The sequence below is a fragment of the Epinephelus fuscoguttatus genome, linkage group LG2, assembly GCF_011397635.1.
Source record: "Epinephelus fuscoguttatus linkage group LG2, E.fuscoguttatus.final_Chr_v1".
Taxonomy (NCBI): domain Eukaryota; kingdom Metazoa; phylum Chordata; class Actinopteri; order Perciformes; family Serranidae; genus Epinephelus; species Epinephelus fuscoguttatus.
Genome location: NC_064753.1, coordinates 20,140,976 through 20,163,666, shown reverse-complemented (window position 1 = coordinate 20,163,666; position 22,691 = coordinate 20,140,976). Strand labels below are relative to the sequence as shown.

The 22,691-nt window shown below is 41.0% G+C and overlaps 1 protein-coding gene across 4 annotated transcripts in view; it reads left to right on the top strand.

The window, feature by feature from the left end:
• The window catches only part of LOC125898716 (MAM domain-containing glycosylphosphatidylinositol anchor protein 1), a 233,837-nt gene that overhangs the window by 86,768 nt on the left and 124,378 nt on the right, over window positions 1-22,691 (top strand). The gene's annotated exons all lie outside the window — the stretch shown is intronic.

Genomic DNA, 22,691 nt, shown 5'->3' with positions numbered 1-22,691 from the left:
TAGAGGGATGGGAGAGGATAGATCAAATAGAAGTGCAGTATCTGGAAAGGGTATAAGATGGTGCTACACATTAAAAATGAACATCTCAAATTTTTGCTGGTAGTGTACCATTGCTTTATTGTAGGGTTAATGCAGGTGTGTACCACACCAATGAGGGGAATTAGAGAAGAAAAGAAGTTTTGTCAGATACTCCTGGACAAAAAGTGAAGTCTGTGGGACATATTAAGAGTTTTTACAACAGTTAGTCCAGGTGGTACGGGCTCCCTAACCCACTGTTTCTCAACAAACCCAAACCAGAAAATCAGGTTTTCAGCATTGCAGCTGACTCTGTTTAGCTCTGTCACATGCTCAGAGTTCACAGTGCCTGCCATAATTAGCATCTAAATTACTTATCGGCTCATTATTAAGAGATAACCTTTCCTTTTCACACCTTGTTACACATCCTTTGAATTGCCCCTGCAGTCTGCAGCTTTACAAAGGGCCATTTGTTATTGTTTGTCATACAGACAGACAGCTGAGAAGCAGTGCTGTGTTGTAGGGGTCCCGTGCTGCTGCTTGTTTCACTGCCCCACTGTCCCTGTGAGTCAGGGGCCAGGTCATGGCGACAGGTTGACGCACAAGCAACTATATCCCCAACACATCGATACGTTCTACTTAAATCCAAGCCCCCTAAAAACCTTACCCATCCTTTCCATCAGTCCATGGCATAGGGTTCTTTCCTTCATTGATTCAATCGTTTTAATGGTGGGTTTATAGACTAATAGAAAAAGGCTGATTTTCCAAGGGCCCTATAACACTAAACATCCATTTCTTGCCTTTCATTTGCTAAATTCATCTCTTCTTCTGCTTTTCTTTATGTACAGCACAACACCATGATCTGCCATTCCTCCTCTAGCATCACATCTCCTATACCAAACCATGCAATCACAAGCATACACACACACAGCACACACACATGCTCGCCCTTTGCTTCTTCCTCTAGGATTTGTCACTTACACACCACCCTGCCTCAGCCTCCTAATGGGGCTCCCCCTTCCTACATCACCTCCCTCCTACTTCCTCCTCCCTTTCTGCTGATAGTGTTGGTTCTCCCCAGGCGCCAGCTTGGCCCCTGCTGGGGAGCTGGTAATTGCAGGGGGGGGGGGGGGGGGGGGGGGTAGTAAACAGGTTGTATTGTGAGTGTAGTTGTGACAGGAGCTCTGTGAAGCTAACCAGCTCTGACGGCCAATGCTTGTTCAATTCCCCATCCCCCATGCCGCGTTAGACCCGGTGGCAATCGGCCACACTTCCTACACAGGGCGAGTTCAGTGCTAGAAGGATGTAATAATTAGCCCAGGCTACCACAGAGAAAGAGGGAGAGAGGGAGGGAATATATATATGAAAGTGGAGGGAAAGATGAATTGGAGATTGAGGAGAGAGGGGTCGTGAGCATGAAAGGAACAGGCAGCAACCAATATGGCTGAATGTCCCTGAAAATGCAGTTTGAACAGAAGGCCAGCAAATTCTCTTGAGAGTTACAGAAACAAGTAAATGTACTTTATGTCTACCAATGCACACATGGGTGACAAATTAAAAGAAAAAAAGAACATGCTTTCTGTGTAAGGTGTTGAGTAGCGAGCCACCAGGACAGCCTCTACAGAATGCTGCAGGGATGATGTTTTTGGTAGACCGATGCAAAAGTCAGCATCACCCAGGTTGCCTCAACAAAAAGCAGATTTTTCCATTGGATTTTGGATACATTTTGTTCTGCAAGATAATATTTTGAAGCTTATAGTACACCACAGTTACATGACCTCAATGTTGCCACCACAACGAGGCTGTAAAGTTAGTTAGACACCTTCAAGTTTCAAGATTCTTGAGCGGGATATTTACTGATGAAATTTATATCGTAGAACCAAACGTGAAAATCTTCACAAATGTGAAAATCTTCAAAAAACTTGACTTAACCACATACCTTATTTTAATTAAATTTCCAAAAAACTAACCTACTTTGAGTTGAGGGAATCTGAAGAGCAGAAATGCATTTTAGGAATCATTCCTGCACCACTCTATGCTCCGAGCATATTCTACACATCTTTGAAACTTGGAAGCATCTCCAACAGGTTATTTGGGCTGAGATCTGTTGACTGTGAATGTTATACTGTAGCATTTGATTCACTTCATTTTAATTTTGTCAAACCATCCACGCCATGCATGGTGGCTGGAGCTAGACCTGTGTGCTTGATTGACAGGTATCTCTCAGGTTTGAACACTCAGTCATTGTGATTGCTGCCTGTTTGATGAAAATCTGTTCCATCCAGACTCCACCGTGTTGCCAAAATGTGGCTTTTTCTGGCTCTAAACAATTGACAAGATGGCAGCTAGTGGTAAACACAAACTCCTGGCTCCAAAAAGCCCTGTCAAAAGCCAACGGGAGACGTCACAGATGATACGTCCATGTTTTCCTACAGAGATAGCACAAGGGAAACTGAAAAATAAGAGTAGTTGAGGCAGAAATGTGAAGGGGGAATGTGTGTAAGAAAATGTTACTTTATTTCAGTAAACAGAATGTAAATTATGTTAACACTTACCCTGATCCTGACTATTGGATGCACAGGACAGACTGTATGAATCTAAAGAGTGCTCTACCTTTTCAGGGAAGAACTAAAAAAAATGAATGGTGACTGATCGTGGCTGAGCAGATCATAGTTTTGAGGCTGTCGTAATTTCCACGCACAAAAAGGGGAAGAGAGGAGAGGCGAAAAATAAGATGAAAAAGAGTAAGACAGATGGAGGGAGAGGCAAAAAGAAAAAATGAAGACAGGGAGAAGGAGAAATGGAATTCGGGGGAAAAAAGAGAGAGATGCACATAATAAGATAGATGCACTCATATGCTTTTCAATTTGGATGCATCCAGCAGACCAGCTATTGGACTAGAGGGCAGAACATGTTGTTTACCTGCACAGGGTACAAACAAGAGCTTCTCTCAATCACACAATTTCTGTCTTTTTCACTGTCTCAGCTTTTTAACGATAAAACCACGCTGTTCACTTTCTGTTCACTCCGTACTCTTTATTTTCCCCTTTCCCTTCCCTCATTCCTCCTTCTTTCATGTTGTCCTTCATGTTTTCATTCCTCCCTGCCGTCGTCTCTGAACCACACACACCAAGGCGTGAGGAAGTCAGGAAGCAGTGTGTCTATTTTTTGTGTGCCTGCGTATGAAGTGAGTCAGCTGGGGTCTCTCTCCTCTCAGCTGTGAGGCTCAACCAAACACAGCAGTGTCTGGCTTTAGGTCATCTGCTGTGCGTGCAGCTTTAACTTTGCTTTCATACAATCCCATGGATGCAAGCAGGCGTGCAAGACATGGACACACACACACACACACTAACACACACAAACGCCACTGCCTGCTCCTCCTCACTTGCACGCACACATCGTTTGCATTTACATACATGCACATGCACTCTGATGGATACACTACTATGGATGCACTTTTGAGTGTGTACGTGTACTGAAATATGTCCCGGCGCACACACACACACACACGTCAAAGCACACACTCACACTTCAAAGTTCAGTGTGTGAGAGCAAGACGAACAGCAGGGAAGAATGAGGAGGGGAGAGAGTGAATGACGGATTGAAGCTGAAAAGACAGCAGAGAAAATGAGTGGAGAGTTTCAGGATTAAAGAAAAGGCGCATAGTAAATATTCTGCTTTGAACAGAAGGCACATACAGTAAAAGTCACCTATATATTTCTATATCCGACACCCTGTATCCCTGTATCTCATTTCTCTTCCTTTTTTTCATTTTGTCTTCTCTATCTGCATCCAAATTCATTTTATTCTTTTGTTCTGCAACTCACACACACAAACCTCTCCTCCCTCCTCCTCTCATTCTACACACTTTCCTTGTTTTATTTCTTTACGCCAAGTCAAGCCTGTGAATGAGTTATTAATTGAGCAGGTATTTACTTATTAACCACAAGTCTATTTGAATAAATCAGTTAGTACAGAATAGTTGATGCCAGCCAGTTTGCTTTCCATATGAATCTGCTTGCGAGACGTTCAGCCAACTAATTATAAAGTCTATGTACTCAATGAGCAAATATAGGTGAAGCTTCTTCTGTCAATCTTCCCCTTTCCACTTCCACATATGATTTACACATATAATATATGTAGAGCATCCATGGGTCCCTTGGAAGGCGCTATAAAAATTCAAGCTATTTTCATTCTCATGTTCTATTTTTTTTTAATCTTCTTTTTTTTAAAGCACATAGCAGGCATCAGCAACCTTTTTCATTAATCTACTCTTAGACTGGCGTCACTGATGCTTTGCACTCAGCAGCACCTCATCAACCCATCAACCTGTCCTGCCCTGTTAGGCCTCCATCACAAGGAGGTCACCTGTATCAACCAGCTGACCAATGACCTGGCACTCTAACCACTGAGGCAGTGGGACAGTGAGCTGGCGGGGTTTAACTTTTTTGAGTAGCCTCTACTGATGGGATGGACTTGGTTCAGAAACCCAACCGATGATACGTTAGAGAAAATCAGATTTAAAAAAAAAAAAAAAATGCATTGCTGAAAAAAAGGTTAGCTCAGCTTAGTTGAAATCAAATCCTCTCTCTGGATTCATTATTCTCCTCAGGACACCACCAGGTAAGTGGAAAAGTGTTGGGGGGGTAATGATGATGATATTGATGCTGATTATGTTAATGTTGATGGCAATATTGTGACAGCAGGGATGGAGATAATGGTATTCATCATGCCTTTGCAGGATTGTTTTCTTTTTGTTTGTCTGTCAACAACATTGCAAAGACAGCAAAACAGGCCGATCACGTACCCTAAAGCAGGGGGTTGAAAGTGTCTCACTGACTATGTTTACATGCACAAGATAACCCGGAGTTTGCCCTTTTTCCAAAAGACAATATTCCTACCAAGCTGTTTACATGTCCAAAGAAAAATTAAATGAAAATTCCATTAATATTTCCAGTGACATGCAGCCGTGCATGCTCCCCTTAACACGTCCTACCATGTCCTTTATCATGTCAAAAGTAGTGGAAACGCTGGAGCTCCTTGTGCCATTTTGTTTCTTTGCATCAGTTTTCTACTGGTGGGGTACTTGTTGGAGTGTGCCAACACAGTCTCCCTCTTTCATTCCGTCAACCACCTCCTTGAAAAGGTCAGTGCTGTGATACTTGGGCATATCCAAAACCCTATTGATATCCAAGTCTTTCCTCATGTAGGTGTGTTTCTTCTTCTGACCCGAAATGTGGGATTTTCTTTTGGTTATGCATCTCTTGGTTTGTGTACAGCACATCCATGACATTGCACAAAGGTGACCGTAAACAGGCAAGAGGCCGTGTGTAGGAAACTGCAGGAAAAACCCCCAAATGACGTCTTTTAACGTCAGCATGATATGTGGTCGGTTGCTGTTATAGTTTGGTGATGTCAGGGGGAAACGCGGCTGGACAAGAACAAAAGTTAAGGCGGCGAAAGTCCAAAGGGTCCATGTCATTGGTCCGACAGCCAATTGGTCCGACGTCCCATTAGTCCAACGGTCCGCGGTGCTGAATGCGGGCGTATTTCTGCCTTGATGGTGTGCTGCGACTGGCTCTGGGTCAGCTGGGAAAGGCTTGAGGTGAAGCAGGCTCACGGCTTATGTGTTTGTCACTTTCTTTTTCATTTTAACCCACACCATGATCTTTTCCTGACCCTAACCAAGTGGTTTTTGTGCCTAAACCTAACCAGACCTTAACCACAGGACATTGTGATGATTTCGGAACAACGGGACTTCGGAACAATGGGTTTAATATGGTCAGAACAATGGGATGTCGGACCAATGGGCAGTTCCCAAGTCCGACAGGGGTGGATGGAAGCCATGCTGGTTGGGTCCAACAAACACGCACTTTCACCTGAGAGAGCGGTGTTCGCGTCCCATAAATTTCTAAAGCCAAACCCTGTTATTTTTTCCTAAACCTAACTACGTGTTTTTGTTGTCAAAGGAACCAAAATGTCAATTTGCTGTTTTGTATCGACGTAGTGCATTTATTTGAAAGAGACTGTACGTAAACGTTAAATTTCCTGTAAAAACGGATGCGTATTTTGAAAGAAGACAATGCATGTAACAGGTAAAACTTGACACCGTATCCCAGAACGTCATCAACCAACACACCCAGGGTACCTTGCACGTCATATGTGGACGTGGACCATGACCAAACGTTAATATGTGACAAGGTCAGAGTGAGAATGTGTTGGCATGTCCCTCGTGTCTAATTCAGAAAATGCTACATTTAGGAAAAGACATAATCCTTAAAGGAATATTGGTTTAAATGACTCCCATCAAATTCACAATATTGTCATATCTAGAATAATAGTAGAATGTTACTGTGCCCCCCCTCACACACTAAATCAAGACAACTGCTAAACAGATGTCAATGTGAGACTTCAGCTTATTTTCCAACTTGTGATTTTTTCAAAGACACCGGCGCTAACCTTTTGTGGCATTGACAGTAATGACAGTATAAGTCAATGGACTATAAGCTCATGAATCTTCAAATGTACACAAGCCCTTTCACAGCTTTGGCAGTTATCACCCTAACTGTCACTGGCTATGGGAGTCAATAGAAGAATGTGTAATCTATTATTCCCGCAGTGTGGCTTTAGAAATGGTCCCAGTGCAGTGGTGCAAGTACTCTAGAATTGGTGTTTTTCACAGTGGCACCCACGCACACACACTTTCACACCCGTGAACAGCAGGCTTGGTGGCATTTAGTCTGTCCTTGTTGGCCAGAGTCTTCTGTCACAACACGGGCTCTGCACTTCAGGGTGACACCAGTCCTGGTTGGAGCAGGAGGAATGGCTATTGCCGCTGCTGGCGTACACAGTATGCACACACATGAATACACACTCACTTCATGAGGCACGCACACAACTTTGACACAGAAAGCAAGTAAATGTGTGGTATAGACAGGGCAAGAGAAAAGCATTAACAGGTAGTTTAAAAGAAGCTTTGACCTTTCAGTGGGATCGAGGCTGAAGCCGCAGGGTGAATCATCGGGCCACCACATTACTGTCTGAGTCACACAGAGTAGCAAAAAACTCCCACAAACTTTCTCCCCTTTGCTCATCATCTCTTTCACATCTTATTCCACGTGTTTCTCCCTTCCCAACGCTCTCTGTTTATCTTCCTCTCTGTGGCGCCCAGTGTCTTCCTCCCTGTGTGTTACTTGTTATTACTCTCCGTTGTTCTTTTAATATATATTTTCTGTTTGTGCATGCTTCTTTGTGATTTCCTTTGGTCTGTTATGTTTTCTCTGTCGGTCAGCCTCGTCTCTGTAGAATATGTCTCTTCTACTTTCTTCGTTAGTTTCTTCCCCTGTCAACTTTTCGTATTCTGTCTCTGTCAGCAAAGGGATGGCTGCAGTTCCCATGCTGGACTGTTATTAAGGAGGAGTGTTTTGGTTTATGTGTTTGTTCATTTTTTTGTTCTTACCTCATAGCTCGGTGATATGATTTAGTCTGCAGCACATAGTTAGAACAAGTGCATTAGATATGTAACGGATCAAGTCAAATTCTGGTAATCTGGAAACTCTCCTTGGCCTGGACTACACGCAGTATGTTCTGTTGATGTTCAGACATGTTCAAAAGGAAATTTTTATGTGTCTGTGGGCATTGTGCATGTGTCAACTCAGTATTGTACTTTCTACTTTTCCTTTTTCTCAACAGCTCAAATTGTGTTAGTCTGTGCTGTTTTTGAAAGAAGCTTAACAAGCCTGCCAGAGTAATTTTCAGGCGGCATGCTTTGTTAATGACCATGAATTCCTCGTTTCCCAATTTACACAAATGAAAGAGATCGCTGAGAATAAAGTTAAAAGGCCTGCCTTTTTCACGGTTGACATTGTGCCTTGTCATTGCACCAAAAGCAAAGGTGTAATTAATAACATTAATGAAACGGGCAGGTCCATTTAGGTGTGCCAATGAGCCAGTATGTGTAATTTGAGGGGGCTGTGAGTGAAACAACTACACCTGAATGCAGCCATTATTAGTTCCAAGTATTTGACAAATAAAAGTGTCAGCCACGAGAAAGCTCTGTGATAATACATAATGAAACTGCAAGTCATTTAAAAAACTGGAGGTATAATGTGTGTGAATCTTAATGCTGATGATATAAGATGTACAGTGAAGACTGTACTGAAGTGAAGTACGTGAAGTAAGTGAAGTAAGTGAAGTACAATGGAGACTCCAGTGACATACGTTGCCATTCAAAAGAGAAAACCACACAGTATTCAGCAGCTGCTTGTGTCAAATCATTAAAATCTTTGGCCTTGTGTGGATTTTGTGGTTCTGTGAGAGGAAACCACCCCGTTTTAATGTTGCTAATAAGAAACAAAGTGCTACTTTTGCCGCAGGAAATGCAAAAAACTACAGTCTGTGCAGCAGGGTGTTGGGTTATCAGGGAATGTTGTTCCCAGTAGTGTCAATTTCACAAACAAAAACTACGACAAAATGTATTTTATAACAACCGTTTTTTTCTGTGACTAAGACGAGACGTTGATAAGCTAAAAAAAAAAAAAGATCTTGGTAAGAAAAACTAAAACAAAGTCTGTGTTTCATTATTGTTGACGAGATGAGATGGGACAGGTTGTAAATGTCAGTGGCTGGACATTTGAGATGAATGAGAGGACAGCATAACTGAATGATGAATTATTTCATGAAATGTAGACTTTTAGAATTTTCTTTTAAAACAGAAAGCCGATAACGGCTGTATTTCCAATTATCTTCTAATACCATATGAGTGGTGTGAGATTGGAGCATCGACCAGCTTTAAATTCCAACAAATGGTCAGCACCAGGATATTTAGCCTGCAAAACACTCACACTGGAGCAGCAGCAGCTGTTGGTACAAGTTGTGAGTTGTTATCTGGCAGTAAATAAGCGGCCATGTGTGTCTGAATGTGGCTGGTGAAGCTGTTGAATGGATATGTGGAGTTAGTTGCAGCAGTGGCTGTTAGCAGCTAGCCTCGCTTGTTAGCTGGTTCAACGCAGTGGAGTGAGAAGCCAATGGCTGCTAGTCTTCACATCTGTTTCCCGCAGGACTCAACTCAGATCCGAACTGTTCCAAGATAGTTTGATTGCTTTTAGACAAACAGGAAGGAGCTTGGTTTATCTGTTAGTGTAGCTGTGCTGTATGTAAACAGTCTGAACTCAGCTGAGACAGCTAAACGTTTAGTTTTAATCAACTATTCCATGAGAGGACACAAATTTAAACCTCCAGACAAACATGTTGCAGATTCAGCTGAAAGAAAGTTATTTTTTGCCTCCTAACAGTCAGAACGATAAATCAGAGTTTACAGTGAACCTGGGTACAAATCCGAGTTGTCTAGTATTCTCACATTAGTGGTGTCAAAGTATTTGAGACCATAAATAATGAGATTTCGACCCAAATGATATTCAGTAAATGTATGCTTGTAAATTGTCCCTGAAACCCTGCTGGAGAAATTTATAAGTGTTATTTGTGGAATTTTTTTTTTTTCTAAATTACACTTTTATACAACATGTTACCTTAATTCTATTTTTTATACCTCTATCAGCTTCATTGGGTTAGTTTGTTTAGTTTGGGTTAGTTGTCATCGACTAAAACCATGAAGGATTGAAATGAGTAAAATGTGACTGACTTTAGATGAAAATGCTTATTAGCATTTTCATCTAAAGTCTGAGACTAAGTCTAAACTTATACCTCTCCCTATGTGTTGCATTAGACATGAGAAATGTACCTGCACTTCCCTGGGTGAGTGTGACCTTTCCTGTCTGGGAGGTGTGTGTGGTTGCTTGCTCTTCTTCATGGTTGTTCAGAGTGAATGTGTATTTATGGATACTTCGCAGTGGCACTTCAAATGCTTTCTCAGTCTCTTTTGTCTTCAGAATGTCTTGCCTCCGGTGTCTTCCTCGTTCCTCTGTTCGGCTCAAAGGCCTCTCCAGCTCTCCCTTCAGGTGTGGCTAATAGCGGCTAATGAGTAAATGCCACTGGGGGTGGTTCTATGTTCCCCACTTACACAGAAAAGGTTCTATGTTCCCCGAGTTCTGTGTTCCCCGCTCAACCAAGCAGGAAACATAGAACCCTTTTTGTGTAAGCGGGGAACATAGAACCTTTTTTGCAGGGTTAAGTGGGGAACATAGAACCCGGGAAACATAGGGATGACCCCAATGCCACCAACCCCCAAGTGTGACGTCAGTGTTGACCCTGCCTGCTACTACCTGTCTAAACTACACCTACATCTACAAGACATTGATTAAACAAGCAATAAAGCTAGCATAAGGAAAGTGAAAATTTTGACAGCAAACATAGTAGAGTGTGCCGTTTCTGGATAGAAACCAGACCCTGGGGCTTCCTTCCACTACCAAAATCTCATTGTAGCAGATAGCCTATTATTGGATTTTCGCAAACACCCACACAATGTCAGCCACTGATACGTCTGCTAGTCGCCGATTTTGGTGTACAACAGACTCATTTGAGTCCGGGTCTGACAGAGGCTCAGACATGTGTTGCTGCATCTCTCTGATGTTTCCTTTAATGTTAACACTAGCCATCTTGATGCACACTGCTCTTTTACTGGTTACCCTAGTGCTAGCAGTGTTGAGAAAGCAGAAAGTGAAAAATACCACAAGCAAAAGAGGGAGACTCTGCTTCTAGGCCCTTTTCAGAGTTTTATTTTTAAACCATTACATGGGAAAACCATGATATACAAAAAATAAGTATTAGTACTGTGTAAGTATTTTTACATACCTTAAAATGTGTGTTAAAATATAAGTTTCCTATTATGAAGGAGTGAACCCAGCATTTCTTGTTAGATAAAGAGCTGTGATGCTTGTCTTAAGCTTTGTCCCCTGTTTTATCGGCTGCTCTGCTCCGCCATGACACCATGTTCTTTCCTGTCACTCCAAGACTAACTCCTGTATCTGCTGTGTGTGTGTGTGTGTGTGTGTGTGTGTGTGTGTGCGTGTGCGTGTGTGCAGAGGATGTATGGTTACAGTCCTCACTTAATATAACTGATGGCCGCTGAGAAGTCTTATACATAATACAGTGACTACATTAGTGACAGTAAAATGGACATATACTTTATATCTCTCTTATTTTAGATCCTATAGGGAGCAAATGAATATCAGCCCGGAGTATTCTCATGACTATTACCTTTCAGATTATGTCTTTGGTAGCAGGTTGAGTGGTCTTATGCCTTGATCTACATCAGGGGCATCCTGAAGCATGGTGTTGGACATCATGCTTCCAGTGAGTGGGGAAAAAAAAAAACAAAAATCCTTGCCTTGTCTGCAAAACCCTTGGCTTGTAAAGCTTCAGACATTTATCTCCCCAATGTGAAATCTTTAAAATTTATTGCATTTGACAAGTGGGCTCGGAATGGAGAGCGAGCATTTCTGTCCAGCACCCCATCGTCCTCAAGCCTCCACTGCAAATCCAGTGTGGACACATGCACATCTTGCTACACACAAGTAGCAGGAAAAAGCTGCTGTTCTCTAATCAGATTGCCAAACATTTCTTTCCTTCGAAAAATGAATATTTTAATAAAGACTCTGATCTGTCTGTCAAGTAAAAACAAAATAATACTTTAGCCTAATGTTTTAAAAATAATACAGCTCTGAATTCCCTCACTCAGGAAGCAACATCATGAAGGAATGATTCACCATTATATTAGATGGAAGGCCATCCTACATGTGCTGCATGTTTTCTCTTTTATGAAAAAGGAGCATGTTGTGGCAGATTGACAGCTCTCTGACGACTGAGAATGGAGAGGGCACCAAAAGGCTGGGGCTGGCTGCCTTTAAGATGCACCAGACACACAGCCTTTTCTTCTAGAGACTGTGTTTATATAAAACTAATTTGAATCAACAAATGTGTTTTTGCTGAGCCAATTCCATTTTCAATTAACATAATGAAGAAATGTTGCTAATTAACATACCAAGTCGTAAAAATGTTGATATTGACCAAATCAGCAAAATGTCTACTGACAATGAATTTCATTTTGACTACTGACCTTTTTTAATTATTACCTTTTTAATTAACATAACGGCAATCACAATATTTCCCTGTCTTTAACCAAAGTCCTTCTGTTGCCAAATTTTACCCACAGACAAAAGTCTGGACACAAATCCAGGATTTGTGGTGTCCAGCCCCACCACCCCCCTGAAAATCCAGTGCAGTACATGAATTTAGTGTTTCATCAACTCAAGGAAACATAGCCTTTCTACATAATCCAGGCAGCGACAATGTTACCACCACGTGATTATGAATGCAATACAGTATTATAGAAAGAAAATATTTTGTAGTAAATAGCACTGATAAATGCATAGCATAGATACAGGCCAGCTGGTAGGAAATATGGGGGGAGCGTATCTATGTTTCCCGGGTTCTATGTTCCCCACTTAACCCTGCAAAAAAGGTTCTATGTTCCCCGCTTACACAAAAAAAGGTTCTATGTTTCCTGGGTTTTATGTTTCCCGCTTGGTTGAGCGGGGAACATAGAACCCGGGAAACATAGGGATGACCCCAATATGGGCAGGGGGACATTTTCAATGGGCCCCTCATCCACACCCATACTTCCAGCATTCTTATAGTTCCTGCAAAAATAATACAATGAATCATATTTCCACATGTATTTTGTATCTACTTGTACTTGTCTCTACAGTTAAGACCTTGTTTTGTTATTTTGAAAAGCAGACGAAGTCACGTCATGTTTGTCCTGGGCCAAAAAAATGCCCTCCAATGAGTGATTAGCGAAAAGTCAAACCAAACATTGATTAAAGAAATTATTGAAAGGTATTTATCAGGCAGCAGTCCACTTCACGTGATTACATCAGCAGCACTTGCGAGCTCTGCACATCATGCACCTGACCCATGTCAGATGGACTGAACCATTTCACAATACCTGGGGTGGAGAGTATCAGATGGCATGTAGAGAAGTGTTTTAATTATAAAAGTACATTTATTTATAATTTAAATACATATAACTTGTATTGTCAGTGATATAAGTTGGTAAGTAATTTGTTGAACTTGATCCCATTTAAGGGTCAACCATAGACCTTTTCATTGGCCGCCCCTTGGCCTTTGGCTGGGGTCATCTGTACCTTTTGACCCCCGCGATGGCGGGCCTACATAGACTCATACGAGGGCCCTGACACACCAAGCTTACTGTTGACTTTTGGACATAGTAGAGCCATTGGTAATTATTTGCCCACCTAGTTTTGCAGGTGTGTCCCACACTGTCGGCCAATTCAGCATGTGGAATTGGCAAGTGCTAATATCGTAGGCAACTGGACATGCTGGCATTTCTTGAAGACGTTTCGCCTATTATCCAAGAAGCTTCTTCAGTTCTCAATGACCGGTATGGAATTGCAGGCTTTAAACCCTGTTTGGGTGTGAACACTCGCAGAGTTGTAGGGGTCACATGCGAGCTCTGAGTTTCAGAGTCGTTAAGGTCACAATTTGAGTCGTTGACCCACCTGGCCACCACATGAGTCGTTAGGGTCAGGTGGGACCAGGGGTGAATGGGTGTGAAGTCGTCTGGGAAGGGATCCCAAGACTGCATTGTAGGTGGGTGATAAGTGGTGTCGTAAGTGATGCCTAACGACTCACCAAATAGGGTTTAAAGCCTGCAACTCCGCACCAGTCATTTAGAACTGAAGAAGCTTCTTGGATGGATACATAAACGACAATGTGACATTTCCATTTAACACCTTATTTAGGAGGCTCGTGATCATCCCAAAGTGTCAAACTGCCACCACTGTTTCACCTTCCATTAATGCACACAGATGCAAGTATAGGTGATAGACTGAGAACATATTGCTCTACTGTTCCTCCCTACATGGGTTGACATTCTTTTTTTTTAAATATTGCATGCGCACAGAAATACACGCAGGCACTCACACTCATGAACAAGAACATTAATTGCACACAAAAACTCATACAGTACAGTGCTTCAGCTTGCATGCAGAGCAGTCATCTGTTCACACTGCCACGTCTTATCTTTATCCCTCCACATTGCAATCTGAGATTCTCGTTGTTGCCTGTGACAGGAAGAAAAAAATTAGTCAACCATAATAATTTCCTAACAGCGTATAATAAATACAGATGGTACACTGGCTCAGTGGTTAGCTCTGTCACCTCACAGAAAGAAGGCTGGATTCGAACCCAGCTGGAGCTCTCATGTTCTACCCATGGTCATGTGGGTGTTCTGCTGCCAGGCATGTAGGTGGATTGGACACTCGTTAGTTTAACAGGCTGAGTTTGCATATTGTATGAGTTTTTTTCTATTATAGACTACATTTACGTAATTTAATATAGCCTTGTAATGCAGCTGGCACAGGTGAAAGACATGAAAGAGAAATGGTGGAGGGCCAGAGACAGAGTTTTAAAACATGACCTTAAGATGAGTGGGTACATGTTTTAGGGCATGGACAAAATATTATTGGTTACTCTAAAAAGAAGTTATCTCAGGATGACCTCTTCAGAATACATTAGTACATTAAAGACAAAAAAAGAGATCCTGAATAGGTGTTGTCCTACAGACATTCTGTCCTTTCACAGCCTTAATATTAAGACATCCTAAATGAAGTGATTATATGAACGATGAAAAACAAAATTGAAAAAAAAAAAAACATGGACGTGACCTTGCTGTCATCAGTGGTAAGTACAGCGTGGTGAATCCTGCACATTCTGAAATACACAAATCCCGGCCTTAAACCTTACATTACTGGTACGTTTTTTAAATCCATTTCCAGATTAAAGCAGTGTTCACTTGAATACCTAGACTCAACATCCACATTGTGATTTGCACACATTGTGAGCTGTCAGTAGCTATCTGGGTCAGTCAGTACCAAAGGCTACATGTTTAAAAGTAAAAAAAATGTTCCACTTAAGTGATGTATGGCACTGCTGTACAGTAGCTCAGTGAGTTTAATATGGTGCTAACACTGTCGGGGTTAGGAGTCTAGGTCCCACTGGACCCATCTGCCACTCATATTGCAGCAATGCACTTTGGATTAAACCATCTACCAAATTGCATACAGTGAAGAGATGGTATGTGGAGTATGTTATTGAAGCTCGTAATAATTCTGCTTCAGTTTATACGAGAACATACAGCTTCTCCTTGTGTGTCGAGGGGAGAAAAATAAAGCAGTGCATCCCTGCTTAAGGGGGCGTTGAAATATTACTGAAGCACACATTATGCGGCTTTTGAAAATATTAGCCGATCCTCTTTAAAACATTCATGGTAAAGGCCTCTGTATCCTGCCGCTGCGATGTTCTTGAACCTAAAAGTAAAAGAAGCATTGACAGAGGCACTCAGTGTTTATGGCGAGGAGCTACGTTATTCAAGTCGTGCCAGAAGCTCAGCTCAATCAAACACAAGCACACAAAAAAGCTTCTCTGCACACCAGGAAAAGCTGGTGCAACACACAAAACTGTTTCACTTGAACTTTTGAGGTTCATGGCTCAGCATAGATTTGTTACGTTTATTAAACACTAGCGTTGCTGCGTCAATGCTCTTTCCATCAGAAAAGATTGTCTTGATGCTACATTTAGTGTTTGAGTGTTAATAATGGCCAAACAGCTTCAGGCTTCTCTCAACAGGACACTGCTGTGTTTTGGCCCAGAGGTGCAGAGTCACACTGTGTGAATACACAACAATACACAGCCCAGGCCAAATGATGCTCCTTTTTTATGCTGCATGTCATTTCGGGAGATACTTAAAACCATGGTTTGCAGGAGACTAAAATGTGCTTTCATTATTTTGTTGGTTACATCTGATTTTATCATGCAGTAGCAAACACACAGTCAGTGGTTTCCAATCGTTTTGTACTCAAGGCGCACCAAAGGGCAAGCCAAAATTTATATCTGTGCACAGTAGCCTCTAAAATGTGAACAAATGATTTAAGAATTCATTTTAAATGTTTACATCAAAGCACCAATAACACATCCATTTAAAAGGGAAATAATGTAAGATAATGTGATGTGTCACACACTTATAATTTTCCTCACATGAATAGCAACAAATAGGTTCCCCGTGAAGGTAACCTTTTATTAGGAAATGGGTGCGCACAACATACTGATGCATCTATCCATCTCTGCAACCACTTATCCTCTTGAGGGTCGTGTGGGGGGGGGCTGGAGCCTATCCCAGCTGACACTGGGCGAGAGGCGGGGTACACCGTGGACAGGTCAGCAGACTATCACAGGGCTGACACATAGAGACAAACAACCATTCACACTCACGTTCACACCTACAGACAATGTAGAGTCACCAATTAACCTGCATGTCTTTGGACTGTGGGAGGAAGCCGGAGTACCCGGGGAAAACCCACGCTGACATGGGGAGAACATGCAAATTCTGCACAGAAGGGCTCCCTCCTGGGATCAAACCAGAAACCCTCTTGCTGTGAGGGGACAGTGCTAACCACCACACACTGTGCTGCCACATACTGATACAGTCAATTAAAAATGAATTGATAACTTTTTGTATAGGCCCAGTTGAACATTGCAATAACAATGTGTGGTTATCAGAAAATCACACGGCACATCTAGATTTGCATCACAGCACACCAGTGTGCTGCGTCACACCTTTTGAGAACCACTGGTCTCTGTGCACGTGAGCCTGTGAGGGAGTTACTGTATGACTTCCTGAGCAGCAGCTAAGTAAAATTAATACTGAATGTCACTGGACACTGGTTTTGCTCAGGTCTCCTTAGTGATATCATCTTAAAATAAACTTGTGCTATAGTTACATGAACTTAACATGAACCCAGATAGCAATTGATTAAAAAAAGTTGATGTAGCTACATCCAAGGAAGAGCTGTGCAGTTTTATTCAATATTTATACTGTATGCACAGTAATAGACGGACCTGTCGGTCACATTCTTTGCTCACTCTCTGCATCTAACAGATTCTCATTACCACTATCTCACCTCCAGTCAAATATGTAAATGAAATAATTTGACTCACAATATGAAGTAAAATATACCCTGGCACCGTAAGGAGCCGGCCTAGTCACTCTGGGTTCTCATTTGAACTTTGTAAGGAGGAGAATATGATTATTATCACCTCCACTGCTACCAGATTATCATCATATCATTGTCAGATCCACTTCAGAACTAATATGATGGAATACTAAGGTGGATTTCATTACCAATTGCATATATTCACACAGTCTCTTTCAGATGAATGGGCTTAACTTAATAGAAGATACTGAATGTTTGTGTGTTTGTCTGCATCTCTGTGTGTATGTGAGCGAAAGGGACACTGTGTCCATCTGTATTTCAGAGCAAAATGAATTTGTACAGTATGTGTGTACAAGGGAGTGACTGTGTCTAAGTGTATGTGCTTGTCAGTGTGTATGCAAAGCAGCAACAGGAGGACTATTGTCACAGGAAAATAATACCCCTCTCTTTCTATAAAATCTAATTTAGTCCCACAGCGCATCCTATTTTTATGACTGAACAGGCAAAAGATGTTCCATAGATATGGGAAGGCAGGGAGGTATGAAAAGGTGAGGGAGCTATTGTCCTGTTCCTCATGAATACATATTTTTGATTAAGTTCATCTGTCTGATATCTAAAGTCCTTCGGATAAAACCGACGGAGAGAGGATTTGTTCCCCACACAACATTCAGCTTCAAGGTCTCTGTCATAGCTGCTTTATGAGAAAGCTAATTATTTAGCTCACTGTTTATTTGAAAATGTTTTGCCTCTTGTGTCAGCTTAGTGATGCAGTGCACAGTATACCAGTTCATACCAATCAGAAGAAAAACACTATCATGGATAAACAATTCTATATTCACACGTTAGATTTTTGGAGGAAATTGACCTTTGCCCATACTCTACGAGGTTATTCTATTAAAATGTGTTATTCTAAATTGATTGCAATTTTTAATCCAGTATCGTAAGAAAAAACACAAATTGTCTTTGCTTTACTTGTCTTCTCATACAGCTGTCCATATTCCAGAGCAAGCCATTTAGTATTTCAGAAGTTTGAGTGGTTGCCAGGCAGCCTTTTACCAATTATTTCCTATCTTACACCTGACACAATGCAATGCACAGTGCAGGGCAAGTGTCATGCTAGTTTCAGACCAATGCAGTTGTCCATTTTGCAGCCAAAGCCCACTTTACGTAAGTATAACAAATGTACTTGGATCCATCTGTGTGCCCATGGGCGTCTAGGTCTTACCCCCTGTTTCCACTTGGGTATGTGTACAGAAACGAGGCAACCGATCGTCCATTCATTCCTATGGGAATCTCCATAATATCTGATGTACCTGCAAAACTCCTCCCTACCGTAATATTTCAGTCCAGAATTTGCCTCTAAAAAAAAGAGTTTGTTTGGTTAAAAAGAATTTGTTTATCTAGTTTTAAAACATTGTGAATCTGAGTAATGTTCTTCTGTTAAAATATGGTTATACATTATATACAGTCAGATGGTCATTGTGACTCATTCAGTCGTTCACACACCTTTTCAATGAAATATTTCACATTCTTATTTTTGCTGATAATGTACCAAGCGGATATTCTGAACTACTGGATGGCAAAAAACGGACAAAAGCCTCTCCCCCATGGCTACAGGTTTCTCTCCATCCGTAAAGAAATGCATTTCTTTGCGTTGGACACTAGAGGCATCATCTGTATATTTACGGACACCAGTCATATCCTTAAGTGGAAACAAGACATTAAATGAGGTGTGGTCAGGTGCACTGTTGGCGTATTGCTGTGTGGAGGCAGCAGAAAGTGATTATGCCATTGACCAACAAAAACCTGGGTAAGATTCAGAATGGCAGTGTATTTTCCTGCTATTTAAATGGTGCATCATTTACAATACATTGTAAGTTCACAGTGCACGTACACTTCACACAGGGATGCACGGATGGGTTGTGAGTGGGTGATATAATACATCATTAATGAGGAACATTTTAATTACATTCTTTAAATTGTGAACATAGCAGAGAGCAGAGCAGAGCTGCTGGCAAACTCCCCATTAAGAGAAACACTGTGCACATTTATGCACGAGATGCAGTGTAACTTCATTGATTATTTCAGAAACCGAAACATTTCGTTATGTTTTCTGATGTCAGCTTTTAGTTTAGCTGCTTAAATGGTCCACAATATTTGCTGCAGTGACATTACTGCTCTTATTGCATTATTCTCAGCAGAAAACCGCTCGTTTCTCCAATTAGTGAAAGCAGGCATGTAAATAGCAGTGTGCCAGGTGTGGGCGCACTTGGCTTTTAAAGGGAATGGGAGATGACCCTGATTGGTTGAATTCATGTTATGGCCAAAACATACAAATGATTAATTAATGGAGTAAATACAAGCCCTGTCTTTCTTGGGCTTTACTTTGCACCCAGCGTATGTGCAGTTTAACTAGACACACCCTAAATGCACTTCTGCCATGCACTTCAGACCTTGTGCTATAGATCATTTAAATAGGGTCCAAAGAGTAATTACACAGATTTATGTGACATAGAGGGCAGAATAGGAAATTTTGAAGAAATATGTGAGCAGTCTAGATTAGACCCAGTTATGTAATCCATCACAGTGAGCATCATTTCTGCTTATGTTTCAACCAAGGTTTTGCTATTGTTACTTTACAATGCATTATAAGTGCAACACTCAACAGTAATGTAATATAAAAGCAGAGATGATGTTCAATGTGATGTCTGGGCAAATAGTTTATATATTGTATGGGAATGAATAGAAATGGATGGGAGGTGCGTAGGTAGTTAGAACATATTTAAAAACCTTAAACCCTGTAACATGATCTGAAATTGGTTGTCAGTAAAATAAAGCACTTATGATTTATAGTAAAGGCCTAATAACATCACTTTGGTCCTTTAATAGACCAGCTGTCAGATGGCATCTGTGTAATGATCACACTTCTCTTCAGCAGCTGTGGTACTAGATTCCAACCTTTGTTCTGTCTGCATACAAGGCATTTTACATAGTGTAAATAAAGGGATTCCATAATTTCACAAAAGACAGATATTCCACTCTTCACCTGAGAATATGACAGGTCTAAAGCAAAATGTTAACACTGTTGTGTTGATACAGTCTTGTTGTTACCACATAGCTGCTGCTGCCAATGTCAACAAGTTTGGATAATAAAAACGCCTTTCTTATGAGATATCTATGTGTGGCACTTAACCCTGAAATGCCTCAGAAAAGCTGCTCAGTATTAATGTGGCTTAGCTGGCGGCGTGTATTAGAGCATTGTTGTAAAAGCATGGAAATTCAAGAAAGCTTAGCGGCTAAATTAAGGCAAAAAACAGGCTTTCATTCGACCTGAAATAACCTCCAAAAGACCAGCAGTGCATTGCATTGTATCTCCTACAAGGGAGCGAGCCGGCAATCCGACCATTGTCTCACATTAGGCCTAATTAATTAGCACTTTGCTATGGTATAAATCCCTAATGGAAGCTCACTGACCTTGGAGTTATTTTCAGTGCTCAGAAGGCAAAGGCAGCCCTCTCCTGGGTGTGTTTATAATAAAAATATCTTTCCCACTTTGTTTTGCACTGTTTTGAGTGCATGCGTGTGTGTGTGTGTGTGTGTGTGTGTGTGTGTGTGTGTGTGTGTGTATGCAGTCATGTGTTAGCACTGTGTGAGAAGATTGGTTTTGCAGGGTTTTGGGTGAAATGATGACAAAAGCTTGATGAGGTATATTGTATGTAATTGCACCACTGGCATAATATTCATACAGAATGTAGATTTAAACATTGTGAAAAGCATGGTATGATTGATTGTTTATTTGTTTATTTAACCAAGTGACACACTGAGATTTAATATAATATAATACTGCATACTAATACTATTTTAACACCAGCCAGTGTATTGCCTACAGTAGATGGCAGTCAGCATTGGTATAACCTCTGGAGACCCTGTGTCCTCATATGAGGACATCACCTTCTGGGTTTACTTGACCTTATACTTTATGCTACTTAACTTAGACCTGTTGTCCCCTATCATGGACTTTTTTGTGCCATCTAGTGAAAGTAAGAGCACGATGCAATATTCCATGTACAAACAAGATGGCAGCCATCTCAGTCAAGTCAGTCTGCAGCTGATCCTGACACAAAAGTGGACAGGGTAAAAAAAAAAAAAACGGATCACATTTTATGGTTGAAACTTATTTCTGATTAATAATGTTTGCAGTTTGATATGGCAACACATTTGATCAATTTTAGCAACAGTAACAAGCTTTTATAATCGTCAAGTTTGAGGACATTTGGACCAATCAGTTGTGACAGACTGTCTCTGCAGACAAGCTTAGAGTACGGCCTGAGGGAAATTCATGCTGAGTTTTCTAAATGAGCAAATCACAAGACTTTTAGATTTGTTGCTTCATTTGTAATTTAGTTTTTGCACAATAACGTTCATGTGAACAGATTTTTACTTAAATCCATCGTCTCCATCTGAGGACATCATTTTTTTTCCCTCCAAAAGCTTCCTGTTCAAAGACGTTTTATACTTATCAGCTCCTACTGATACCAAACAGCTAGGAGACATTAAGAATGCATACCAAACAGAAGATGAGGTCTCAGGAGGATCTGAGGCAACATCATGCAGAAACCTACCCGGGTCACATGGCAAAATGCCAGGCTTAGGAAAATGGCATTTTGATGCTAAAAAATAAACACTGAGACCAACATTTGAAAATCTGAATTTTCAGAACACTGCTGGGAAGCTGCAGAATGATGTAAAAACAAGTTGTTCTCATGCACTGTTTATACATTTTCCTCCAAAAACTAATCCACCAAAATTGGTAATCATGAGCCAGTAATTCATGCACAACTAGTGTATTTTGGAGGACAGGAGTAAAGAAGGAAATGTCTTTGTATTTTTCGTAGGATATGATACAAAGTGAGGACAGGTTGTAAAAACCTTGAAATAAATGAATCAAAAAAATACAAATAATGGAGCGGCCCTTTAAGTGGTTAAGCTATTTTTAACAGCAATGTTAAGTTCACATTTCTCAGTGTGTCTTGTAATGACACTAGACAGAAAATAAATTCTTTTTCATTGTCACAATACTTGAATATGTATTGTAGTTTCATATTTGTTTTGCTGGGTGCCCATCTGTCCTCACAAGTGAGCAGAATTTCTTCTTCAATTAATTTCCTCTGTCGTTATGTGACAACTGTTGACCAGAAGGCTGTTTCAACATGTTATTCAGTTCATTCAATACGTTAAATTTCTGATGTTTTTTATAGGGATTTGTCTTCATCACACCATTTTTTCTTTATCATTTATTCATTGTCATCAAATGCCAGGATGTTAATCTGTTTTTCTTCAGTAAACATCTGCAAAATACAAGTTAGTGCACATTCTGCAGTGCTGTGCAGCATTATAAGATGGAAATCATCATTTTGCAATTTGCAGTTTTTTCAGTTTCAGTGTGCTACGTTGAAATTCCCACTGTAAATATGTAGCTGATGAATTGTTTGTGAGCAGAATTTCAGCATAGCACCCTCAAAAATGCACCCTGATTCAGTCCTTCTTGGTAATTGTTAGCAGGTGTGGAGCCTCCAAAAGTAGAAACTGATGATTCCCGAAAAGGGAAGCCATCCTTTTCTAAAAGATTACCAGAATACTTCCATTTGTTGAATGTGCACAGTTAAAGATGCATTTGGCCAAATGTGCATTTCAGGTATGTATTAC